This window comes from Ostrea edulis, chromosome 7 (genome assembly GCF_947568905.1).
Source record: "Ostrea edulis chromosome 7, xbOstEdul1.1, whole genome shotgun sequence".
Classification (NCBI taxonomy): Eukaryota; Metazoa; Mollusca; class Bivalvia; order Ostreida; family Ostreidae; genus Ostrea; species Ostrea edulis.
The window spans coordinates 75522195-75549436 of record NC_079170.1 but is presented as its reverse complement, the minus strand read 5'-3'; the positions used below and the strand labels follow the sequence as shown (position 1 = coordinate 75549436).

Genomic DNA, 27242 nt, shown 5'->3' with positions numbered 1-27242 from the left:
ACGTCTCCCCCTTATACCGTCCTGTTTCAATTCTTATAGGTAAGACACCACATCTGAACTAGGCAAGTATAGAACGATGACTTTTTGGAATATCCATGATTACATATTTTTCTGTTTGAAAATCACTCATATTTTAACGGTCGGTAGGTTCTAAGTTATGGAACGTTATGGACCTCTTCATTCCAGCCATTCATAAAATCCAGACGAAGTTTTTCTTCCACTGTGTTCACGTAACATACCATACGATTTAGGAAATCTACTGTCATATCAAGAGATTCAAAAAGGAATTTGACTGTATTTGACCAATTTATGTTGTGTGATTATTCCATATCCCACATGATTTTTTTTTCGTAAGCCTGTCGTCCGGCATTGTAACGAGTCGATTCCATAGGCGTAAAATATTCATTTGATGTCGATAAAATGAAGGAAGCATTACATCCTTACAGGTCAACTGCCTTTCTATTGGTATTAGAAATGCTCATTCAATCTCAAATTATAAAACATAAATAATGCGGCAAGCTAAATTACCACTTATGGTGGTACATCTAGGTATTAGATTTGGTCATAATTGTGTACTATGAGCAATGATATATTACTGCAACCTCGTTATGTTCATGTGACTATTATAAGTATAAGATGCAGACCATTATTTTTTTCTTCTGTCCGAAATTCGCAAAGGCTAGGAAGGATTTCTTCGGTCAATTTTATGGACTTGATAAAACTCAAACCGTTGACACCATATGTTTTATGAGACGATGATTCGTATTGTGTTAAATTATTTTGTATTTTTCAAAGATATATTAGAAAACCTGACAGATTCAGTTAAGCTTTGAATTGAAATGTTTTTAAACAAATAATATTAATATTATTACACATGTATAATGTCCTAAAATGTAGTGTGACTAATAATGTATGTACACATGTCATAATCTACATGTACACTGTATGTAGAGAGAGGGCAGCATAAGTTTTCAGAACATATGCCTATAATCACATTGTATATCCTTGATACTATTATAACATATGATAAAATCAAAACACCCATTGACATGCTTGCATAATTATACATGTATGCAAATTACATATTGATTGCTAAATCAATCAATTGAGCATATTCGAAAAAAATTCCAATTGGCATATTTCATGTAATTACTTGCATGTGCGAACGTATTTCACACGCAGACATATGTGTCTAATTCTACCACCTGACTATAGTATTAGTGTTTGAAATCTTAATTTATGGTATTCATAGTTTTGAAATTATGAAAATAAAAAAATCTACATTCTTAGCAATGCACATGCAACGTAAAATTTGCGTAAATACATGGCTGTATATAAATGTCCCAGTTGAAGGTTTATGTTCAATTCAACCCCAACCCCACATATGCACTTATTTTTAATTACAATGAACTTCGATCTTTGGTTCTATGCGGTGACACAGCTGGATATTATTCTTCCAGTTTACCTTTTGTATTTATCTCTATTGTTACCCTGACGGAGGAAAATCCTTGCAATTAACATGGAACTAACAAGAAATACACGGAGGGATTAACTGAAGTACATAGGCATGCTAGCTTGTCAAACGTAACAACACACGGAATATACTTTGTTTTCTGTATCTCATTTCATATCTGTTTTGTTTAACTGAAAAAATTCTTATAACAATATGATTTATATAAAGTGCTTACTATTCTTCTCTCACTTACATTTTAAAGTTTTTTGTGTGCTTTTTAAATTCGCATTTGAATTATTTATTGCATATTAAATTATTACTTTAAAAACCTCCGAATTTGTGTTAAATTTTAGCATTGCGGAAACCATTAGGAATCAAAGCCTACAGTTTCCGCAGACTGAAACTTGACGGAAACTATATAATCGTTTACGCACGGCGTAAACCATACGAGAAACCTCAACTTCAGGTTTCCGCAGACTGAAACTTGACGGAAACTTGCGGAAACTATATAATCGTTTACGCACTGCGGAAGCCATATGGGAAACCTCAACGTCAGGTTTCCGCAAGGTTTCCATATGGTTTCAGTTTTGCGGAAACTAGCGTTTTCATCCAGTGATGCATTAAACAACCAACACGTGTTGACACCTGAACGTTTGTAAATAGTAAAAACGGTTTATCCCCAAGTAGAGTTTGCGTAATTCACTTTGCTGCAAATACATGTATAGTATATCGACCTGAGGAAGTAATCAATTATTGTGACCATAAATTTACATTTAAATTGTGCAATATTTGTATAACTTTGATGCGGATAAAACTGTTTATTTTACTGAATTATACGTATATTATATGTGGGGCAGAATTGTACGAGAAATACTTCTCTTTATATTGAAGACAAACGACTCAACGGTTTCAAATTTGGGGAAAGGAGTAAATACATTTATTGACAATCATAAATATAGGCGTAAAATAATCCGGAATACTTGTAAAATCTATTTGACGTTTGGGCCAGAATGTGCAGTGTAGCATCGTTTTTCTTAAATAAGAAGGTAGTGGAAGGGGGTGGCTTGAGAAAAATAGTAAAATCATGTAGAATTATTGTGCAGTGAGACAAACTGAATTATATTAGATTGTGCTTTTGCCCAAACTTGAAAATGTTATAATGATAATTCGGGTAGGGGGGATGTTAACTGAAACTTCCCCTTATTTTCGTACACGTACCATCGCTCGTTGCCCGTTCCTCGCCACATATACATGCATAGGGGTTAAATTTATAAATGAAGGTTCTTGCATTTTTCTCTTATTCAAACCTTCTCCCACCTTTTTTTAACCAAACAATAATTGTGTTTTGTAATGATAATAACAATGATTTTTTTCTATTCTTTGATATTGATGAGTGATCTGCAGTTTTCCTTGAATTTTCGCAGTTGATAATCTTGTTATTTGTACTTTATAAATCAAATTTCTAATATAATAAGAAAGTTTACTTTCCCTCTTATGGACACGCTCCTTTTCATTTTTGCCTTGCTATGAAAATCGATCCTTTGACCTTGATGTTCCGAATGACAGTGAATGGTGAACGCGTTGTGAAGGATGAACGCATGATGAGCTCAAACTGTAAACGGAGAGCGCACGGAAAGGTAACGGTGAGCGCTTGTTACACCGCTAATCGCCGGTAACGAGTTGGGATGGGCGACGATTTGGGGTTTCATATGTATAACACTAGATAGTCGCCTGTACCCCAAATTGTCGTAAACTTTGCTGGAACTACTTGGAAACATCATTCGCATACAAACTGGCCTTGTTGGTAAACTTCTTTTCCTCTCATATTTCTTCTTCTTCTGGTAAGTTGGTGGTCCAGCTATGACCACAACAGGTTTTCTGGACCTTACAAGCATTTTAATCTTCATGCAATTTTTTTCGCCAACATAAATAAAAGTGTGTCAATCTATCCAATATAGATAACATTTGATCGACACAAGCATTCTAATCTTCTACTTCATCTTCTACTTGTTCTGTTGTATATTTAAAAATATATTATGATCACAGTATCTGATATTGTTGCTTTGGTTGGTAGTGATTTTGTTACTATTGAAAGAATTGTATTTGTTGGTGGTGGTGGTGTTGTTGTCATTGTTGTCTATGATTTGTTTGCCCAGTTCTACAGAGAGAGAGAGAGAGAGAGAGAGAGAGAGATAGAGAGAGAGAGAGAGAGAGAATCGTTTTGTCTTTTGTTGTAGGGCCATTCTCCTGAACATGGGGTTGTTAGGTCTTGTGCACCGCAGATTTGTTAGTGACCTCAGATTATGTTAGATTACGCCTGCTAGCCGCCGTTTGGACACTCGTTAAAACCTTGAGAACACCCACCGTTCCTCACTATTTCTCAGTAGTTTATTTTTTGTTAAACTCATTGCACTGTTTCCCAATCTCTAAAAAAGTAAATGAACGAAGAAACAAACAAACACATAACTTAAACCAATGTTCGTAGTCATATATAACATACATACAACATTTTAGCTGAATCAATTGTTCACAAACACCAGAGTGACAGTCGAAAATAGTTTGCTATGATTACAGCTCGCAGGGCTTTGAGCTCCCCATCAAGATATTTTATGTGGTTCAGAAACACTACAAATATTGCAGAGTTGCTGAAAATTGTGCATAGCTCACGGCGCTTTAAGCTCTAATTCAAGAATTCTCACTTTTGGGGGAAGCATGTCAGTGGGTAACTCGTAATCTAAATTCAAAATTTCAGTGTAATAAGTCGACAAACACCAGATATATGGGTGCGGATAGACAGACAGATATACCAAGTGAAACCTATGTACCCCAATATTTGAGGAGGTACGCCAAATAACCTTTGTGTAGTCTATCCTTAACACGTCAATACAATATTAGCGGGTAACAGGCGACGATTTGGGGTGTACAATAGCACATTCCAAACTGTCGCCCCACAATGGTAGTGCAAATTGTCGTCGGACTGACGATTTGGGATGTCGAGCGACGACTAGGGTAGTAACAAAGGCACGGTGAGCAAACGGTGAACGCACGGAGAGCACAAGGCGAACGGTTAGCGATCGGAAAAATGGTAAATTAGAACGATTCAGGGACTGTAAACTTTGGTGGATTATCAAAAGATAACTTTTTAAATAGAACATTCCTTTTGTGAGAGAGGTATTGATGTGAAGCTCCATATATACCATGACTACATCAAGCATAGGACATACAAAATAGTGAATGTTCCATTGTCAATTATTCGGCATTTAAAAGTGAGGGTGTTACACAATTAATATACCACGACGTATCCGTATCATTGACACATACAAGAATACTAACTGGTTATGAATTTCAGTGCCAATCATATGCGTAGATTGTGATGTTTTATTTACAGGTGTTGACGTCTTAATATGTGTTTCCCTCGAAGGGATAAAAAAAAATGTTTTTTTTAATAATTTCATGAATATGGTTTCTCTTCACAGAACTATCATAATAATTTCATGATCACTTGTCTGGATAAGTTCACATATATCAATACGACGGCCGTCTTCATATGTAACTTCTGTTTGATGGGATCCTTTCACAGACCTCAGGATTATTAATATTCTCAAATTCTTAAGCAAAATTACAGATCCAACTTATTCTCTAGTCTACGATCTGATTATCTGCTTCAATTCAATATGTTTTCTTGAAACCAAACTATGAAACATTTGAATATCATCTAGGGATTCTTGGAATCAAAGGGTCGTTCACATCGTGGATACTACTCCCGGATGAAGAGATACCTGTATGACTTCTGGAATGTGGTGGATCTTTTGTCGTACGCCTTGCTCATTGTCGCCTTGTGTGTGCGTCACCTGTACCCCTCGGAAACCTTTACCATCGCCAGAAGAATGTTTTCCCTATCGCTTCTTGTCATGTATCTAAGATTTCTTGAAGTATTCCTAATCCACAGACGATTAGGACCCACTCTGATAATGATCAAGGAAATGGTACGCCAATATCACGTAATAAATCTCCGCCGTACATACATGTTTTGTTTGAAATGAACTATGTTTATACAAGCTGAAATGGAACGAATGTAATACACAAACCATACTTCTCTTAACTAGTTTGCAGTACTTGTATTTGTAAACCACCAATCATAAGTTTCAAACATCAAGGATTGAGATTCAAGAATGAACGAACAAACTACTCTTTGCTTAGAAAATTGTTACATGTATTTAGAAACATGGCCTATTCTCATTCAAATTCACTTTGTAATTGCGGATAATTCTTCCTTTACATAGTTAAAGGATTTGTTTGGATTCCTGTTCGTGACGATCTTCATTGTGATAGGAGTTGGAATTTATTACCACACAAACCTCTGGCCGGATCATTAGGGCATCTGGGACGGTGCCTGGACACAGTGGAGAATTTGGAAAATCATATATTACCCCTATTTTCAACTCTATGGAGAGTTATTCAATGACTTTTTGGAAGGTAATAAACTGTCATTTTCCAAAGCGCAATTAATTGAAGCAGTAGTGATAATTGATACGATGTTAAATTCATGAAATTGTGTTCATTCTATTTGCAAAAAGCTATTCAGAGCAGAACTACGGTAACGTAATTTGGGTAAGGTTTTGTTTTATACTGTTTGAATGTCATGTATCTGGGGATCTAGTGTCGTGATTGAATGTATAAAAATCAACGGCGTTATTCATTCAATGAAATCAAAAGAATCATATTTAAAAAAGCCCATCTATAATCAAATTTCATGAGATAAAGTAAATTCTTACCCATTTTGTTTTGTTTGATCTTATTCCAGAATGAGAAATATCTTGCAAATTGTGTTATATTCCATATTTATACATGTATTTGACAATTCTAGGCAAAGACCTATCGGACTGTTCTAACATTACTTCGGTGTGGCAGTCCGACCCTTCCATTGAACGTTGTCCTCAAGAAGACTGGACAGTGTTGGTCATTTCAGCAATTTACATGTTGTTTTCTAACCTTCTGTTGGTCAACCTGGTCATTGCCATGTTTAGGTATGTCATATTGTGAATAAATTTATCAGTTAATTTTATCATTTGCATCACACGAGAACTTTAAAACAGGTCCCAAAATCCTTCCTGTATTGAAATCAACGAAACACTGTGATATCACAATTTAATAAATATATTACTACATTTTTAAATATTTGTATATACTTCAGATTCTATATTCATACATTTCTTCATGAATAAAATAAGCCATGCAACTACCAAGATGGACATAAATGCGAAATGGTATACTGTTGTTTAATGAGTTGCGTTTATATTCGATATAAAACTAAACTAATAACATCACAAATATATGCATCGCATGCCGATGGCACATTTAAAGTATAAATTGTTCACTTAAATATATTCCTCAGTCACACACTGGAAATATCTGCAAAAGTGTCACACAGCGCAGTGTACTTTTATAGCTTTTTCTATACTATGTGAATGGTCTTAAACTAACATAGTTCTTAGCACACTGATTTTGACTGCGGATAACTCCGTTTACCTGATCAGGATATAGGACTCATGGCCAGTGTGACCGGTCGACAGGGGATGCTTACTCCTCCTAGGCACATGACCCCGCCTCTGGTGTGTCCAGGGATCCGTGTTTGCCCAAATATCTGTTTTGTGTTGCTTGTAGGAGTTATGATATTGATCACTGCTCTTTATCTTCCCCTATCATATACGACAGTTCTAGCAAGGAACGGGAAACTGTAGAACATTGGTGTAAAATGTAAAACATAGTTGATTTCATTAGATGTTTGATAATAATTTCCTACTAAAAGCAATCAAAGGTGAAAATAACGAACAGTGATCAATCTCATAACTCCTATAAGCAATACAATATAGATAGTTGAGCAAACACGAACTCCTGGACACACCAGGAATGGGATCAGATGCCTAGGAGGCGTAAACTTAGTTATAGGTCTTGCGGATACGCCTGTAACGGTAACAGTGGGTACGATAAAGAACCCTCATTGTGATGGCATTGTGATCTACTGAAGGGTTAACATTTATGATACCACATTTAAATATAATGACGTCCTGACACGAGAGAAAAATCCATGAATAGGGTGTAAAGCAATATGCATGCATACAATTATCGGCAATATCCTTTATTTCACGTCTTTCAATGTCCCCATATGAAGGGTTTTAAATGTTTTGCAGCTACACATTTGAAAGGGTTCAAGAAAACTCTGAAAAATTATGGAGATTTGAGAGGTACACCCTCATCAATGACTACGAATGGAGGATTCCTTCTCCTTTTAACATCATATTCCTTCCATGTCGTTTCTATTGCTGCCCAGGCCACAAAGGATGCTGCCTAAACAAGTGCGAAAGTAAGATCTGATTGTGAATTAAAATTTCACCTACATATATACATCTGCAAAATGTTGACCTGAGTAACGTTGTAAAATGTGAACTTCATTACAACCTCATAATTCCACTTATATGCAACCATGTGTATATTACAACCTATCATTGGGTCATATGCTGTCTGACATGTTTCATGCCGATTGTTAGGCCGTTCTTGGCACACTAATTTTCACTGTGGATAACTCCGTTTACCTGAACAGGATATAGGCTCATATTGTAATCCAAATCTATTTTAATAACATGTTGATGTGGTATACACAATTGTGCTAGATAACTACATCTGCCTTATATTTGGATGTTCAACGGAAGAAATATGAAAAGGGGAAGAAGATAAACACATAAATAATACAGAATTAAAGATAGTACACACATATATGCTTGGACACAACATGAGTGGTATTAAGTACCTAGGAGGAGTAAGCATCTGATGTTGACCGGTTATATCCGTCTTAAACCCTATACATTAATCAAATAACGAGTAATCCTTAGTCAAAATAATGATATGAAACACGTCAAACACCATTCAACATTATCGTATCAAAAACTTTTATTTGTAAATTTAGTCATGTATTATGTGTAGATTTTACAGTTGGAGTATGTGACCAGTGGTCAGGGTATCCTTACTTCTCTTAAGCACATGATCCCATCTCTGGTATATCCAGGGGTCCGTGTTTGTCCAACTCTCCACTTTCTATTTCTTATGGGAGTTATGAGATTGATCAATGTTCATTATTTACATCTGTTCATGTTAAACCTAACATGGATGTTTAAATGCATATGCATCTTTCATTCATGAGTAGGAATAATGGTGACGTAGAATGGGGCTCAATACCCTAATAATTTCGGATAGTGAACTTAAGTTATGTCAAATACATTGTTCTCAAATGATACGGGGTCTGTCTTCATATGTGATTATTCTATATTTAATATTTTAATGATTAACTGAAGATATCCCATCACGAATTGTTAACTAGGTATAGATATGTCCATTGTTTGTGATTTCGGGGAGTATTCGTTGATTTTGCCACAGAATATGTTAAAACGAGCAAAAGATATTTTAAAAAATCAGCAATATATTCAATCACATTGTTTTGGTTTTGCACGGTTCCAAGAGACATAACCTCCTAAAGTGTTAATTATTCGATGTTCCTTTCCGCGGTTTTGATAAGATATTGTTACCAATAACATGCAGAATTGTATTTCTCTGAGTATAGATAGAAATAAATCAAGTGTCCAGTAAAGACATCAAAAGGCTTTTGTTTTTTTAAGACCAAGTCCCAAGAATCTAGAAAATTGCTTTTAATATCACAGAAAAGCCTTCACGTTATTCAATTCAAATCATATAAAGACAATTGCTTCGTACGCAATATGGATGGGTGGTGTACTTCTACTGGCGAGAAGAGAACATCAGCTGTCGAAAAAAAAAACATTACTTGATTCATAGCTGGACGTCGTTCATCTGTATAGGTCACTGATCTATCATTAATGTACACGAAAGGTGAAGATAACGAACAGTGATCAATCTCATAACTCCGACAAGCAATACAAAATAGAGAGTTGGACAAACACGGACCCCTGGACACAAAGGGGGTGCGATTGGATGTCTAGGAGAAGTGCGCATACCCTATCGACCGGACACACCCACCGTGAGCCCTCTATCTTAATCAGGTAAAGGGAGTTATCCGTAGTCAAAATCAGAGTGCCGCGAACGGCCTAACATTTGGTATGGAACACGTCAAACAGCATTTGACATTTGATAGATTGTATTGACAGACTAGATCGTTATAACGATCATGTAATTTGTGCAATGCTGACTTTAAACAAAACTGTTGAAAACTCTGCACCATCAACTTGTTTCTCAGTAGCCTGCCTCGATTTAAAGATAGTGAACATAAGCAGAACAAGTTCATGCGTATCGAATAGGTTAAGATATGCCAATACCATATGCAGGTAATAACGCAATATTGCTACTTAAATATGGGAGGTTGGTGATGAAGAAGCTGACATCATCCCGTTTGTCATAAACTTGAGTTGTTATTCTGTCGTTGATATCTAATTAAATAAAATATCTAAGTATGAAGGAGAACTACACGACTCTGTGGTGTCTTTTATTTCGAGTTCAGAGGGATATATCGAACCGACATATGAATGAAAGTTATTATTGTTGATAGATAAAACGTCGTCCATGTGCGTATTTAGTGAGGTTTGAATTCTCAAATAGAGTGGATACATACAACTTTTTTCAATATCTTTATAGAGTGTTGGTGCCCCAGCAAAGTCGAAAAAAGGAAAAAGAAAAACAAAGAAGCCAAGGAATTCCGTAAAGACTTCCAACGCATAACAGCATTCATAATACGCAATAAACTGTAGTGAGGAAGCGGATAATTGTAGGAAGTTTTCATGGGATATCACACAAATTTAGCTTTGGAAATTTGAACCGTTGAGGGTTGGGGGGATGTAACGTATGCCATATATTTTGAGTGTAAAATTTCATTACATTTACGCAACAATACGCGGATATGTTAAGACATATATGTACTCCATTTAGGCACGTAAGTTGCAGTCTTTAACATATGTACTACACCAACGGGAGTAGATACTGAATTTTTAAAACTATTTTGAATGTTTACATTAGAGCATTTTGTATCATGATACCATAGTGAATATCCGCTTCGGTATAACGTCTCCGTATATGTGAGATATTCTCGAGAAGGGCGTTAAACAACATTTAATCAATCAATTGGTATGACGTCACTGCATGGGTTTATCAATATATTACACATGTAATGTATATTTAACGTTGACCTTGCCGACGATGATAACTGCAAGATACCCACAGTTTATCAAAAGTGCTGCTAGAATTGTACCGCTTTTAGAAATAAATTATTATTAAACATTGAAATACATTTCAGTGTTTACGGTAATGTTGTAAAGTTTTCTTTGAATGCTTTCAAAACGGACGATTCTGGCAGAAATTTGCGTGTAGGCTAGTTACTTATATTGAATCCAATGTTTGCAGTGTAGTGTTATAGTTTATATATAATTATAAATATACATTCTTGTGCATTTGTATATCGTTAGACAGTATGTTTTGCATATATATATATATTATATATATATATATATATATATATATATATATATATATATCCAAATGTGACAAATTGCCTCCGTGTCCAGTAATCAATAGGTAAAATATTAAATAAACTATGACAACAGGTGGTAAAACGTAAACGCTTTCATTAAAAAAAAAATCTTCAGATGTTTTACATAATTATGTTTTTATGACTATAACAATATAATGACGTCACAATACAGAGGGAGCTATTTGGAGCGTATTATTGTGACGTAATACAGAATATAATTTACATTAACCTATTTAGCGTAGGTCTAAATGAGCGCATGACATATTTTTCTTTTTCTCTTCTTTCCACTAAATTGTCCGTGAAAAGTTTGTAAAAAGGAAAAACGTTAAAATGTCCATTTCAACACACGACTAAATATTCACTCAGTTTTATTTTACGGTATTCCGGTACTTGAATGTGTTGCTTATGTACACGAATTCTGCCTCGAAGAGTTGTTCCTGTCTCTCCGATATATATTTGTCTACATCCGCTACATGTAATAACATATATTAAATTCTTAGAGCCACACGACATACCGGTATCCACATTTACGTTGAATTCCTTTTCGCTGAAATTGAAAGTTTGTCCCTCCTTTATATATGGACAAGTTCCATACCGGGGATCTTTGCATCTGTTGACTCGGGAATCAGATTATCTATGACATTTAGATGTACATAGTATTCTACGGGGATTTTTTGGTTGTCTTTTATTGTTAATGAATTTGTAATTTCGGAGGACATGTGTCATTTTTTCATCTAAATTGAATACATAAGATATCATATATTTTTATTGGGTATCATACATATGATGAAATGCCTTTGCATGACCAAAACGTACGGATAAATTTACAGATAATTTCCCTGATTTTAATTATTGATGGAGTATTTTTTAAGATATTTCTCTACATGAGGATGGTATTTATATAGATATGTTTTAATTTTTTTTTAAATGATCTACATTTTATATGAAAAAAATCGCAAGTTAATGATGAATAAGTTGCAATTCAAAATAAAGTTCCCTTGTACATTATAAATATCCGTTTTGAATGAAGATTCCTGTAGATATTAAGACATTCGAGTGTTAGAATGTAATTTTTCATGTTTTTATAATCATTATTTTTAATCATCTCCTTTACAACGATATACATTTTGTATATAAAATTTTAAATATATGTGTATTTTTGACATTGTTGAGCGCCTGCCTGACACTTAGATTGTATGAGAATATATATTGGACACTAAAGAAAACTACTATTGTATGTACGAATCTGATTACAGGTACATCAGTATGTTAGTTATTAATATTTTAATAAATTGCGAAATAATTTGTGTTTTTTTTACCATATTTAAATTGTTTGATGATGTGTGATGGTGTGTTTTATTACTTTTATTGAGTGTTGTATTTAGTTTATTTTTTCAATTTTGCTTTAACTAATATATTTTTTGATGTATAATGTTTTAAATAATTACGTTAAAGAAGCATATAACTTTCAGATATTTCATTCAAATATTCAATATTTTACTCTGTTAAAGTTAATTTAAGAGGAATTTATCATAATAATGGCTAATGTTTGATTTCCTTAACGGAATAAAATCAAATCCACGCTACTTAATTTTGTGGACAGGATTCTTTAAATAGAAAGTGTAAATGAAATTATACATTTTCTGAAAGGAAATGATATGGTTTGATTATCTTTGCATTTTGTTGATAAAGAAAAATAATTGAGCGATAAGCATTATTCAGTAAACACGACAAGCCCATGGTAATTACGAACACGTGCGGGTTGATCAATAGATAATGCATAAATGTTAGAAATAACTTGTGTGTGTGGTCAGTGGGTAGGAATGCACTATGTCACTGGGGTCAGTTCAGAAATAAGTAGCTTCTCACATAGAGCCATGGAGATGAGAGTGCTGGGTCCCCTTATTAGCAGAACAATAATAGATGTTATGAAAACGCGCGCAAGGCGAAAAGTCGTCAGAATTCCTTCGCTAAATTCTGAGAAAGTCTTGCTGTTTTTAGGTAAGAAGTTGCGTGGTTTTATAGTTTATAAGATTAACTTGTTGAATTTGCTAAAGTAATGGATTGTTTTATTGATTAGTTATTTGTTGATGTTTAAGCTTTACTTTAATATTTGTAAATATAAAATTGTATTTATCAAATGTGTGTGCTAAAAATAAAGAATTCATTCGCTAAATTCTGACGAAATCTTGTTGCTTTTAGATGCAGAGGACGCTATACACCAAAGTTAACGGGTTAGACTTTTCGCATTGGAATTGAGATTGGTTCAGTAGTAATCGCTAAATGAATTAGTTCATAATTCATAAGGGGAGACTGAACTTGTATTAATTCCATTGAACTAAGACCCTGCAACTATAAGGCATACCCCGAATATGGGAAAATCATAAATATCATAACAACAGTGAAATAAACGTTATAATAATCAGGAAATGTGGTTATGTAAGTGAAAGGCGAAGATAACGAACAGTGATTAATCTCATAACTCCTACAAGCAATTCAAAATAGATAGTTGGAAAAACACGAACCTCTGGACACATCAGGGGTAGGATCAGGCGCCTAGGAGGAATAAGCATCCCCTGTCGACCGGTCACACCCGCTGTGAGCCCTATATCCCGATCAGATAAATATAGAATATCACACTTTAATGTTGATCTCGGACCTGGGATTGGCCTTAAGATCACTCGAGGGGCAATCCAAGGTCCGAGATCAACATTAGAGTGTGATATTGTTTATATCATATACCTAGAACATAACAAGTTGATAAACATTTTTTTAAAGGGGGGGGGGGTATTGACCCAAACATAAATACATGGTATACTGTACAACGATATTTGACTATTTTATTCCTTCAGTGAGTTTACTTTAATGGTTATATTTCCAGTAATATTGGCATTGTGAAACATGCTAAAGTCTGGGTTTTGTAACTTTATTCCATTGCTGCTCACGATAATTTGATGATCAATCACGGGCATACCCTCATGTGGTCTAGAATCTGGACGTTTCAATTAACTGAACTGCTTGGCTGAGAAACTCGTCATATTTATCGCTGTGTTGTTCATGTACATGTATATTCTATTAAGCAGCTCCTAGGGGATTTCTAATGAATACTAAGTGAATTATTTTTATTTCTTTTTTTCGGATTTACCAAACTCGCCCGTTTTCAATATTTCATATGATTTGTAAGAGTTGTAGAACTTTGCTTACGTGGCGTCATCGTATGAACGGGAATATTTACAGATCTGATGCTGCTATTTATTTGCTTAGGGAATGCTTACTGAAGTAAGTTGGTTTTTTTTTTACCGTTTCCCATCTAATTAGAATCTATAAGTCGTTGAAAAACGTCAGAAGATATTGGTTCTGCTTTTCTCGTTTTATTGCAAAGTCATCGGGATTTTAGATTTCAGAAATCGTTTTAAAGCAGTTCTCTACATCAACATTGCCGTAAATTAACATTTTGATCTCCATTAGGACCGGGGATTTCTAATAATGCTTCAGTATCACCCTCCATAATCCTCCTACTGTTTTCTGTCGCCTAGAACGTTGATTGTTTTTAAATGAAGTTAAACATGCTATTGTTCTAAATAAACAATTGTTACTTGGGTTACCCCCCTTTGCTTAGATACTCGCTACAATTTAGCGCTGTTTTTGAAAACGTTTTTATTTAATTTTTCTGCTTAAATTAAATTTTGTCGTGAAAGAAAGTATCATATTTGAAAGAAAATTGTGTCTAACATCATTTTTTCATGTAGTTATGTTAGATTTCAAAAGATTAAAAAAGAAATAGCCATTTGAAATTTGAGGGCGAGACAGCCCCTTGACAACGGGCCGAGACAGAGATATCTCGGCCCTTAGGGCGAGACAGACCTGCCTACTTGCAGCTGTCTCACCCTAGCCAAGATAGGTGTATCAGGGCTGATACACTACTAGGTATATGATATATGGAGTTATCCGTAGTCAAAATCAGTGTGCCAAGAACGGCCTAACAGTCGGTATGAAACACGTCAGACACCTATTGACCCAATGGTAGATTGTATTGACGAACTAGATCATTATAACGACCATAGAATTTGCGAAATGCTGACTTCAATCGAAACCCCTACACCATCAACTTGTTTGTAAGTAGCTTGCCTCTACGCAGAACAAGGTATTGCGTCTTGAATCAGTTGAGAGATATAAACACCATATGCGATTGATAATGAAATATTGCTACATACAAATGATAAGTTGACGATAAAGAAGCTGAAATAATCCCGTTTGTCATACAGTTGAGTTGTCAGTTTGCCGTTAAAACTTACTTTCAATAAAATATCTAATTATATCGAGCGTCAAGTATCCTCGGGGACAGACTGTCCACCAGCAGATATACAAGCGTAAAGTAATCTTTCTACTAAAGGTCCTAGAACAGTCAAGGTCACAGGTGTCAATCAGAGGTATCAAACAACAGTGACACTGAACATGTAATCATTGATGTGGTGTCATCTATCTAAATGAAGTTTCCGGCAGCGTGTGGTCATTGTGAAATGATAATTATCGTCGTATGTAATGATAATCAATGTCGTTTCAAATGATAATTGTTGTATTAATTGATGATATTCGTCGGATCAAATAATACATATTGTATGAAATGATGATTATTGTTGAGAGTTACAGCCGGTCGTTATTGTGTCTTGTAAGACAGTTTGAGTGAGCATTTATTATTCCTGTCCGATCACTTCTAGACACCAGCGTTACATCATCTGTATAGTGTACCATAGGTAGTGACTGTGGGTTTTTTCTGCCAAGGTATTGGGTTGATTGATTGACTAATTGAGGTTTTCCGCCCCACTGAAATTTTTTTTTCTGTTATCTGGTGGCGCCCAGTATTTATTGGCGGAAGAGAGAACCCAGATACAATGTACCTGGGAAGAGACCACGAACCTTCCGAAAGTAGACTGGGAAACTTTCTCACTTACCGGCGCGAGCGGGGTTCGCACCCGCGCCGACAGAGGTGATAGGCCGTGTGATTGTAAGCGCGATGCTCTAACCAATCACAAAGGTCCTTCCAAATTAGGAGTGAATATAACACGTGTTACGGTTGGTGGTATAATGCGGGACGCTCATAAATGTTCCGCTTAAATGAAGACATTACAAGTAAAGGACTGCACAATTTAGGAATGTAAGCTGCATTTACGGCCTTTGACTAGGGGGTTGGTTGTATATTGTTTAACGTCCCGCTCGAAAAGAATTTCTCTCATATGGAGACGTCAAAAATGGCGTTAAAGGACAGTAAAATTTAGGCCTATGCTCGGCGCTTACGGACTTTAAGCAGGGAGGAGTCTTTATCGTGACACACTTGTTGTAATACAGGTTCTCAGTTTTTGCGGTCTCGTCCAAAGGGCTGTCCGATTTGGTTGCCTACTACGACAAGCAATTGGCACCGGAAATATGATCTGAAAACGGAGTTATTATAGAAAAAAAATCATGACACAAACATTTTTAATGGATACATTATACATATATGTAGACTATACATGGTACATATGCATGTATACTAATTCTAAGTTAAAAATGAAAACCTGGTTATAAAGTTCAGTCATTTCATCTTAATGTTTTCCAGCAGCTTCGGTATAATGGTAGAGTTCCTCGTACATGTTCGACTTGTTTGTGTCTCCGAGTTCTTCATACGGGGGTCCATCCCTCTTATAGAATAATAAACGTGACGCAAGATACTATCAAATTTTTCACATTTTCTGTAAATTACACATTGCTTATAAATCTTTTTAATAGTATTTATGCACGTACATGACGTCAACATAATGTTATATAACAAGTTAAAATTGTGGGAGGAATATATTACAAACCATGATGTATGGGTCAAATAGTAGTTTTGGGTAGTTTCTGCTTGTACATAAAACTCTTAAATATTGACTTAGGTCTTTACAAGAATCAATGCATACCTACTGATCTGTATTGTTTGCTATATCTGCAGGGACAAATTGGAGTGGCAACTATGGTTAATGATGTTCAAACACTGTGGTGCAAAATTGCTAGATAATGGCAAATCAAAATAAAAATGATAAAAAAAACTAATGTAGGTGGCGATTTTACATACTTTTTGTTCACCCACGTTAAAAGTGAAATTCTGGGTAAAGCATGTAAGGATTGAATATATATTGATCGATAAAATAAAAAAAACAACAAAAAACAATGAACTCCGGGAAGAAAAGTCTATAGAGTTTGGGGTTCCCAGAATCCGCAAATCAGCATGTCAACCACTTTTATCATGACATATACTAATATATCTTCATCGCATGCGGTGTAAACATCACAGTCATGTTGTCCGGTTAGCATTCCCAGTTAGAATTAAATTGCAATTTGGTAAATAAAAGAGTGCTTGTCGCGAAATGCATCAGTGTATATCCTTTAGAAGAAGAGAGTACAGTCAACACACTGTTTAACAAACATAATGGTCATTGTTTTTCTTTCTTATATTATAAATGCTATAAAGAATACAAAAAAAAAATCAAAAGTTTGACAAACATGGAAACATTAGATATGAGATCAGGTGTCTACGTGGAATATACATCCCATTTTGACCGGTTACACCCGCTCAGCAACTGAAACATGTTAAGAGAATATTCGAAGCAAGAGCAGGTTGAATTTGCTAATTAGATAATACCTTAGCCTTTGTGATTTGCCGACCTTACACGAGACTGTTAAAACCCATCTAACACCAACTTACAAGTTGGTAACCAGTCTATTTTAAAAATTGATCATCCGTAGAACATGTTATCACGTCTCAAATCAGTTGATAAGCATACTCACCACAGTTAGAATGGAATATCACTACAAGGGTATGAAAAACTTACGATGGAGGCGTTTGCCATAAAATTTAATTTATGAATTTAGCCGCTAATGCCTATGTTTAACACTTGAAATATCCTACAATGAAATATGTTGTGATGTCTTTCATTTCGAGTTCACCGGGATATATCAAGTAAACGTGAATGCAAATGAATATTGTTTATTAATAAAACTTTCCAAACGGTTTGTTGAAGGTCAAATCAGTTTAATGTGTTTTTGTTGTAGTTTTTTTTTGGCGGGGGTGATGTAGAAACTTTCTACCTGAGATATGAACTGATCCAGGTTGATTTCCGGAGTTTTCTTTTAATCAGGAATTAGTAGAAGACGTCCTTATATACACCAGGGAAATGGTAAGCTTATTAGACAGTTACTCTGATCTGAAGATGTAAATATAATATCAAATATGATAAGTACCTTCTATGTTCATACTTGGCTAAAACAACATCAAAATAAAAAAAAAATAAAGCAAGTGTATTAGACAGACATATATAAGATAGAAACCTCGATGCTTGCGGGACTTATTTTTAATTAGTTACAATAGTAACGATGGAGAGGTAAATATATATTTGCTAAGTCAGAATATAGTGTGGCTTTATATCAAAGTCAATTTCTTTACAATACTTTTAATAGAACTTTAAGCTACATCTTCAAGGTTTTTTTTTCTTTTGCGATTTCAGGTTTCTTTTTTTTTTTTTTTTTTTTTACAGATTTACATTCTTTGAAGTGAAAACAATCATCTCAATGAATTCCATGCAATCCATATACTCACTCTGATTTCTCTTCCATATCAGGAAAGAAGTAGGTACAGTTTCTAAAGTCATTTGGCCCAAAATATCGATGATTTCACTTGGAGCCCAAACCCTGGCATTCAAATAAGGAATGGATTAGCAAACCCAAAATCCGCTCAGTTTGATCAGCAAAATGATATATGTCATATGACGAGAGCTAGAAGTTGGCATAAAATTGCAAAAATGCCATTTTCAATGAAAATATCCACAAATTCAGGTGGTTTTCTTTTCAGAAAACATACAGCGCATGTGTCGAGCAAATTCATATTCAAATATGTTTTTTATCTTAAAATAATACACAATATATATCATTTTTATTTTGCTCGACAAATGCGCACATCTTTTCCTGAGCAATAATCTGTATGACATTTGACAGTTTTCAGGCTTATTTTGAAAAAAAAGGCGGGAAATGTCTTATTCATGATGTCATAATGCTATCCAATTAGAAATACCATTCTGAATTTGTTGACATAGTATACCTGGCATATATTTTACTTTCTTAAAACGCTTATTAAGGTTAATTCCAGACACATTTTATAGAGAGAAAATTTTTGGGCCTTTTCATGTATACAATCGTACCTTGTTCTTTACGGCACTTCCGGTGATCACAACGAAAACCAATAATACCAGGCTTAATATGATGACAATGTTATCGTCTGCAGTGTACGTGGCGTTCGATAATGGCCTTTCTATAAAAATAATTAACTTGAACATCAAGAGGTAATGATAGGATACAATTCCTATATTCTATCAATTAGTGTACCAGAAAAGATCCATATGACGTAACAACAGCAAACATCAAACCCACCCAAAAACAAAAACCAGGGAAAACATTTAAACAATACAAGTCTTTATTGTTTCTTGTTGACAATGCGTATTTTCGATAGATTTTCGCCCATGAGACGGCACCAACTGTCAACAAAGTGTTACTGGACATATACCTGACGCTTAGAGCCATGACAGGGACTGTTCTCTCTCGTGACAACGTCTGACAAACCCAGTTTCTATGTTACCAGACTTTCAATTCCAAATACTGAATGATTGGTAAAGGAACATCAACTGTCTGTATTTACGCCTAGTCCCTCTACTGTTTACATATAGACACAGCTTCTACTACGATCAAATCGTCACCGAAATGTGATAGATCTCGAGAGAAACGTGGTGGGATCTTTATACGGGCAACGTGATTGGGGGTAGGGTTTTATGATCGGAACAATCTATGCTCCCGCCACGGTGTTTTAAACATGCACACATAACACATGGATCAAATGCTGCCTGACGTCTTTCATACCGATTGTCAGGCCGTTGTTTTGCAAACTGGTGTTGACTGCAGATTACTCCGTTTGCCTGATCAAGATATAAAGTTCACCGTGGGTGTGAACTGTCAGCAGGTGGTGCTTACTTCTCCCAGGCACCTGATCCCAACTCTGGTATATCCAGGGTTCAGTGTTTGCCCAACTCTCTATTTTGTATTGATTATAGGAGTTATGAGATTGATCATTGCTCGTTATCTTCGGTTTCCATTGGTTACTGTTCGCTAACTTCACTTTTCATTAAGCAGAACAGGAGTGTCGCTAAGCGGGATAATGTCATATTGTTAAAGGACACATCTCGTGTTTTCAAAGTATACAGAATTATATGCATTTTGTCTTCCTTATGCTTATATAAATTAATCGTAATAGTTCGTTCGCTGAAGTATTGCGATAATTAGCCACAATACGGGCTTAAATCTAAGCCCCGATTTCAAAAAGCCTAGTTAATTAGATAGGTAGTCACGTGGTACAGTGACGTCATATGCGACCTTCGCCGATCAACTTGTTGTAAAAGTAGTGTTAGATATTTTTAAAAACTCGGGTTTTAGGGGCCTAATTTATTTACCATGGATAACATTTATTTCGATGTTGACAAATTTCCCGAGTCTTATATCTTTTAACCACCAGTGCATACAAATAGCGACCCAAATGTAGCGAGAAAAGCGAGTATGAAATCTGCATAAATTTGCGAGTAAATAATGTTTACATGGGATCACTGTCTAAACACAATTTGGTAATGCCATTTCTGTAAACAACTGTAATTAGCGTTGTTGCTTTTCTAAACTAAACAGTGCAATAATTATTAAATTTATTTTTGGAGAAGTTAGATAGGCCTAAATTATGATACGATTATGTATCATTGACAACTAGGCCTACTGTCACGGGTGCATTTCGAAAAGAAAGAAAAAATAATAATAATGATGATCAAACTTATTGTGAAAATCACAATACTTTTAAATTATTTTATTCAAGCAATTTTATTAGGCCTAATCATTATTTTTTGTTATCAACACGTTGTTATTTAGGAAGTGGGAGCGCGGTGTGCTGTTGTTGTACAAACACGTCCACATCGCGTTCCTTAAAAAAAATTAAAGCGTTATAATTCAATTCAAAGTCAGGAAATATTATATTTTATTATTTATAATTGAAAGTTCAAATATCTTTTATCTTTAAATTTTTTAAAACTACCAGTTGGTAGACGCTGCTAGCAAAGTTCTGACTATATGTTGTTACAAGGTGAAGGTCAGTTGGTGCGAGTGTGTATTGACTTCGAGAGCAGAACGGAAAGTATATGCCGTAAACCTATAAGTAACAGTACGTAGCTTCGATAGAACAATTTTCACGCAGTTTATCTACGTCTTGTCCAAGTTCTTGTTTGAAAAAGTACAGGGACAAATTCTACTAGTTTTTTTTTAGGCAAAGTCGTTGTGCCGACAAAAAATATTCACGTCTTGTCCCTCATACCTTCCTTCGAAAATTGAAAAAAAAACAAGTGCAAATCCTCTCTAATGACAGCAAGTACACCCTTAAACGGCACAAAACACCCTAATGCAGCGTTATTTACAAGCTGTTAATGTGATAATTGTTTGTTTGTCAATTAAATCTAATCTGTTTATGAAATGGCTATCAACTGTTTTCAAATCTTCTCGCTCGAGGTCGCATATGACGTCACAGATAATGGCGCGTAAAATATAGAAGAAAATATGCATATCGCAAGATTTGAATTTCATCGCTTTCAAACTCGAAAACTACGCAAACTGTTTCATTTAAAACACATGTAAAGTAGTTTTAGGCATGAAATGAATTAATTTTGCTGAAAAAATTAAAAAGTTTAAAAACATGCGATGTGTCCTTTAAGGTAGAAACGCCATAATCATACAAACAACCTTTATCGTAATGATATTTTTATGGTCGAAGTGAAACAGCAACACGGTCGGGAACGCCGTAAGTTTAACAACCCTTTTACCACATCCCACTACAAATTCCTAGTTACGTTTATGCTAAACAAGAAGAGGATTGTCATCAGCTGGTCAGCATTTGATCGTTGTGAAAGCGTGTCAAGTGCGCTTTCAATGTGGAAGCATGGTAGCACAGTCGTAATGAAGACCTTCATTTGTAAAATTCCCTGTTCTCTAACTCAATCATGTTCTGATCCAATATTTTTTTTTCTTCTGACCCCATCCTGATTTGGTAATCGACATCATCGTAAGGTCGTAACGCTTTCATGCGATCATGGTGAGAGCATGACTCAGCAAATGGTTTTAACCACAGAATATCACCACCGGTGCTGAATGTATCCAAGAATGTATCCAATTCATCATCCCTTGTTTTTATTCATTTTTGTTTCTCCAAAGGTGAGAAAATAGACTTTGTTTTCTTGTTAACATGAAATGACAGCAAATATACAAACAGTAGTTACCTTCAGTACCACAGAAAGGCCCGCTTCACCCCTCCTTACATCCTCCATCACATATTCCGGTGGCTCGGTCACAACTACCATTTCTACCACAGTACACAGTACAGCTGTTCTCACAGTTGATACCGAAATACCCACTAGGACAGTCTGGTGAATTGAATTATATACGTTTCAGTGTAATTACCACCCAATTTTCCACCCAATTGGTGAAAGGAGGCGATAACCAACGACCAAAAACATTTTCCTCTTCTTTTACGAAATTTTGTTACTAATAAAGTCCTTCATTGTGTAGCAGCCATGATTTTATAATCTGACAAATTTACCCTAGATGGTTATTGTAGATATTAAATGAAGTACTCGTATAATACATAAATAAAATCTACATAGCATTCCCTTTTATGAAATGTAAGACTTTAAGTATTCTGGTGTTATGGACTACTTCCTACAACTTGCTGAATATTCTATTCATGGTGGCATGAAAAGACAACTGCTACCAGAAAAGGGAAAATAATCTGCAGTGTTGATTTGCATTTTACAGATCCCATATATCGACCAACGACTCCCACCCTTTTGAAAATGTCAATAAGTTATATATAGGTATTAGCTACACGTACCTGTTTTTTTTTAATCTTTGCAACATTGGTTGATATCATTTTGATTGTATTTAAGGAACTTAACATATGAAGTTGAAACTCATGTGACAACTCGCTTTGACCATAATTTTATGAGAAGTAAATACTGGACTAGCTTACTGTTAAAAAGGAAAATGTAAAATTCAACGAAGGTTTCAGGATTTGATTTTGGTATAGCTTTTTAATTTACCTTTTCAGTGCATGTTTGCTGCCAGCGACCGTCTGTGAATTTTCATTTCTGTTTTACAGGAATCGCAGATGTTTGTTTTCTGGCTGTAAAATCGTCCTTGCACAATCCGATGACACCAAATATATTCCCAGCCTGTCTCAGCAAATCGTTTTTAGTCAATAGCGGTTTCATCTCAGTACAGCCATTTACATGTCATTGTATATTCTGTATCAATTTCATTCTTTGAACTCTGCATATATGTTATTGCTGTCCTTTTTCTGTGTGTTAAGCTGAATGTTATCTTACAATCATATTAGTCTGTGTTTCCGAGCGTGACCGATTTTTTCTCCCTTACGCTGTTTAGCATAATTTCCCTTGTTTGCATCAGTTTTCATGTTTTTGTGTGCTTTGTTATGCCAGTGAATTTTAAAAGGCAAATTGAGTATTCATTAGGACGCGTGATCCGTGCATGATTTGTTTAAACTTCAGTTTATATTATTTTTCTCCACATTCCTTGTAGTTGTGTTCGCCGTTCCGCTCCATAAATTAGCATGCACGTTTTCTATCTGATAAGGTATTTATTGTGTAAGTACGGATAACACTTCTCAATTTTCCAGGTTGTAACTGATAAATAACGTGTCAATTAAAATGTACGTGAATTCTGAAATGCATGCACATCTATCATCCTTTCATATAGTCTATTTTACTCTAAAAACAATTGTCACATTCGGGAGTTTTTAGCTGAACTTTACAGAGCTCGTCTCTGTACTACAACCGACCGAGGATGAATGTAAAAATTCAGATATAAATTATGAACAACTGTTCCGAGTTTCGGTGAAAACGTCAGTCCAAATACCCAGCCGAGGGGAATCTTAACCGATATGAAGCACCATGGTAATATTGATCGTGCGGGCATTGTCGAATCTCTAGACTTAAAATAGACGTCATTATACAAGTCATTGCGAGGAATACACTGATCAATTGTTTATATAGTAGGTGAGGGGTGAGTTGGAAGACAATCCGTGTTTCCTTATCATCAACTGGAATAAAAATACCAGCGGTTAACCACTAAAAGTGTCACGAAAGTAATGAAACACTGAAAACACAGTAACCATCGATATTCTTTAATATTTCTTGTTTCCTGTGACCATGCATTTCCTTTTGATTTTAAAGACATAATTTGGATTTGCTTTTGCTTGTTTTTCAATGAGTCAGGTATGTATCATTGGGACCAGAATTAGAATAGGTATTCAGTACTCTATGTTTGTCGTAAGAGGCGACAACATTGGGGTGGCCCTTCGGATGAGATCGCTAAAACTAGGTCGTGTGTCAAAGAAGACGTGGAACAATAAAGATCCTTCATTGTTTAAAGGCTATAAGCACCAAGCGTAGGCTTAAATTTTAAAGCCTTTCATCGGCAAGGGCGACGTCTCCATATGAGTAAAAATAATCGAGCAAGATATTAAACAATATACAACTAACAGTTTCACAAAGATGTAATTTATGGACATTTGACCTGATATATCAAATAAAACATATGTAAAATGGCTATTGCAAAAATTATTCAGTAATTGTGAGGCAATCATGTCTTTCTTTATTTGATGAGACGGATTAAGAAATAATGGTGATTAGACGATTGATAAGACACACATCTTTTAAACAAATACAAACAGAAGTTAAAAGAAACCGTGTGGGTGATTGACTTCCGTGTTTCGAACTTCAGAATCAGATACAGCAAAAAATATTGATATATACAAATCATTTCTAATACTCTATATCTCAAATCCAAATTAGGTTTTCTAGTATGTATACATTTTGTAAACTTATCTTGAGGCAGTCCCAGTTAAACAAAAAGGACACATTGTTTCCGGAACAACTAGAAAGTTTATTGTGCTTGACTGATTCGAAAACAGGATTCAATTTATTCTATTACAATACCTTTAGAAGTGTCCTGGTGTTATGGAATACTTCATACAGCTTGCTGAATATTATATTCACGTACTCACAGTCTATATTTCATAAAAAGGGGATGCTATGTAGATTTTATTTATGTATTATACGAGCACTTCATTTCATATCTACAATGGCCATTCAAGGTACATTCGTCAGATTATAAAATCATGAGTGCTACACAAAGAAGGAGTTTACTAGTTACACGATTTCCGTAACAGGAATATTTCAACCCATAACTAATTCCCCTAAAATTTAAGAATTTCACATAATAACTTGCAATACGTAGCATAGGAATAAGTGAAATCAGTGAATCTACAAAATCACGTCAAGGTCGACATTTTTTTTTTGAATTCCTGACAATATGAAATATCTATATAGATGTATATGTGGATAGGTATATGTTTTGATAATGATATTCTGATCAGGACACTCACTCTTCTTTTAGTGTAAAGATGCGATGAAACGAAACACAGAGGTTGACGAAACGAATATTTTTTTTGTTTTGTTCTTTTTTTGTTTTACATCCCTATTCAGAGTTTTCCACCCATGCCGATAAATTAGCTTTAAATGAAGTCATACAATATAAAGTTTGACCGTTGTATGACGCTCAAGGCCGTTTCTTGTGTCAGTTCTAAAGGTAATCTAATGATTAGGGTGCTCTATTCGCAAACGGGTGACAGGGGTTCAATTTTCGATCGCAATGCCATGTCAAACATAGGTATCGGCTGTTCATTCGCTAAGTACTTGTATTAGAGCGAGAGCCAAGGACCTTCCGCATATGACTTAAAAATGTATAATCCTATTGCTCGGGAATTATGACTTGTGTCAGGTAAACGAAATTATCCATAGTCAAATCGATGCGTCAGGAACGACAAAAATCGATGTATAAAATAGAGAATTGGGTATACACTAATGTTTGGATATATCAGAGGTGAAACCAGGTGCCTAGGAGGAGTAATCATCCCCTGTCGACAAGTCACACCCACCGTGAGGCATATATCTGTAACAGTTAAACGGAGTTACCTGTAGTCAAAACCAGTGTGCCAAGAACGACCTAACAATCGGTATGAAACACGTCAGACAGCATTTGACCTACCGCTGGGTTGAATTAGTAACGTAGATCATTATAACAACCATAAAATTCTTCAAATGCTAAATTTAATCGAGACTGTTGAAAACCCTTCAGATCAACTTGTTTGTTAGTAGACTAACTCGATATAATTTATCTCGCCATTGTACCCACAATCGAACATACAGATACAACAACATTTTAGAAGACATCTAATAAATTATCAATAAATTGTGCTAATAATCTCAGAAACGCGTACTCCAAAGTTATATTCGTCTACCTAAGGCTGGTTTACTGGTAGGATTCCATTCAGGGAAGCGGGATTCTCGGCATGTTGATAAATCTGGGGACGAATTGTGCAAATAAATTGGTTGTTTGTATACTGTTTAACGTTCCTCTCGAGAACATTTCCCCTCATATGGAGACGTCACCCTTGCCGGTGAAGAGCTGCAAAATGTAGGCCTATGCTTGGCTCTTATGGCCATTAAGCAGGGAGGGATTTTTATCGTACTGCATCTCCTGTGACACGGGACAGCATGTTTTGCATCATCTGAAGGACAGCCCCATTTAGTCGCTTCTTGCGTCAAGCAAAGTTTACTGAGGAACTATAATAATTCTAACTCGGATCCTCACTGGAGTGGAAAATAGAAAATGTACTGAAACGACGCGTGCATGGAAGAGGGGTCAATTGACAGCATACTTCACGTGGCAATGACATCCAACAAAATTAATTTTTGGGTAAATGAGAAAGAAACATAATGCCGACATCGAGCTCTATTTAACACCTCGCTTTGACCATAATTGGGTAAGTAGTTAATACTGGATTATCTTACTATTGTCTAAAAATAAATAAAATAAAACACACCAGCGATTTCCAAAATTTGATTCCTTTTTAACTTATTAATTGATCTTTTCAGTGCATGTTTGCTGCCAACAACCGTCGGTGTATTTTCATTTATATTCTCTGGATTTTATGTTATTGTTGTTGTTGTTTTTGCAGGAATAGCAGATTTTTTTTGTTTTCTGGTTGTCAGGGCGAGGACATCAAATATATTCACA

General features: G+C 35.3%; 1 long non-coding RNA gene and 1 pseudogene across 1 annotated transcript; one reads left to right on the top strand and one right to left on the bottom strand.

Moving 5' to 3' along the window:
- Positions 1 to 3012: 3012 nt before the first annotated feature.
- On the top strand, positions 3013 to 10936 carry LOC130048780 (transient receptor potential cation channel subfamily M member-like 2; annotated as a pseudogene).
- Positions 10937 to 16461: 5525 nt separating this feature from the next.
- LOC130048510 (uncharacterized) lies at positions 16462 to 23489 on the bottom strand. Its single transcript, XR_008797304.1, has 5 exons — positions 23183 to 23489; positions 22364 to 22507; positions 19211 to 19320; positions 18613 to 18704; positions 16462 to 18220 (listed from the first exon to the last, which is right to left on the bottom strand). It is a non-coding gene; the product is annotated as an uncharacterized LOC130048510 (long non-coding RNA).
- Positions 23490 to 27242: the final 3753 nt, after the last annotated feature.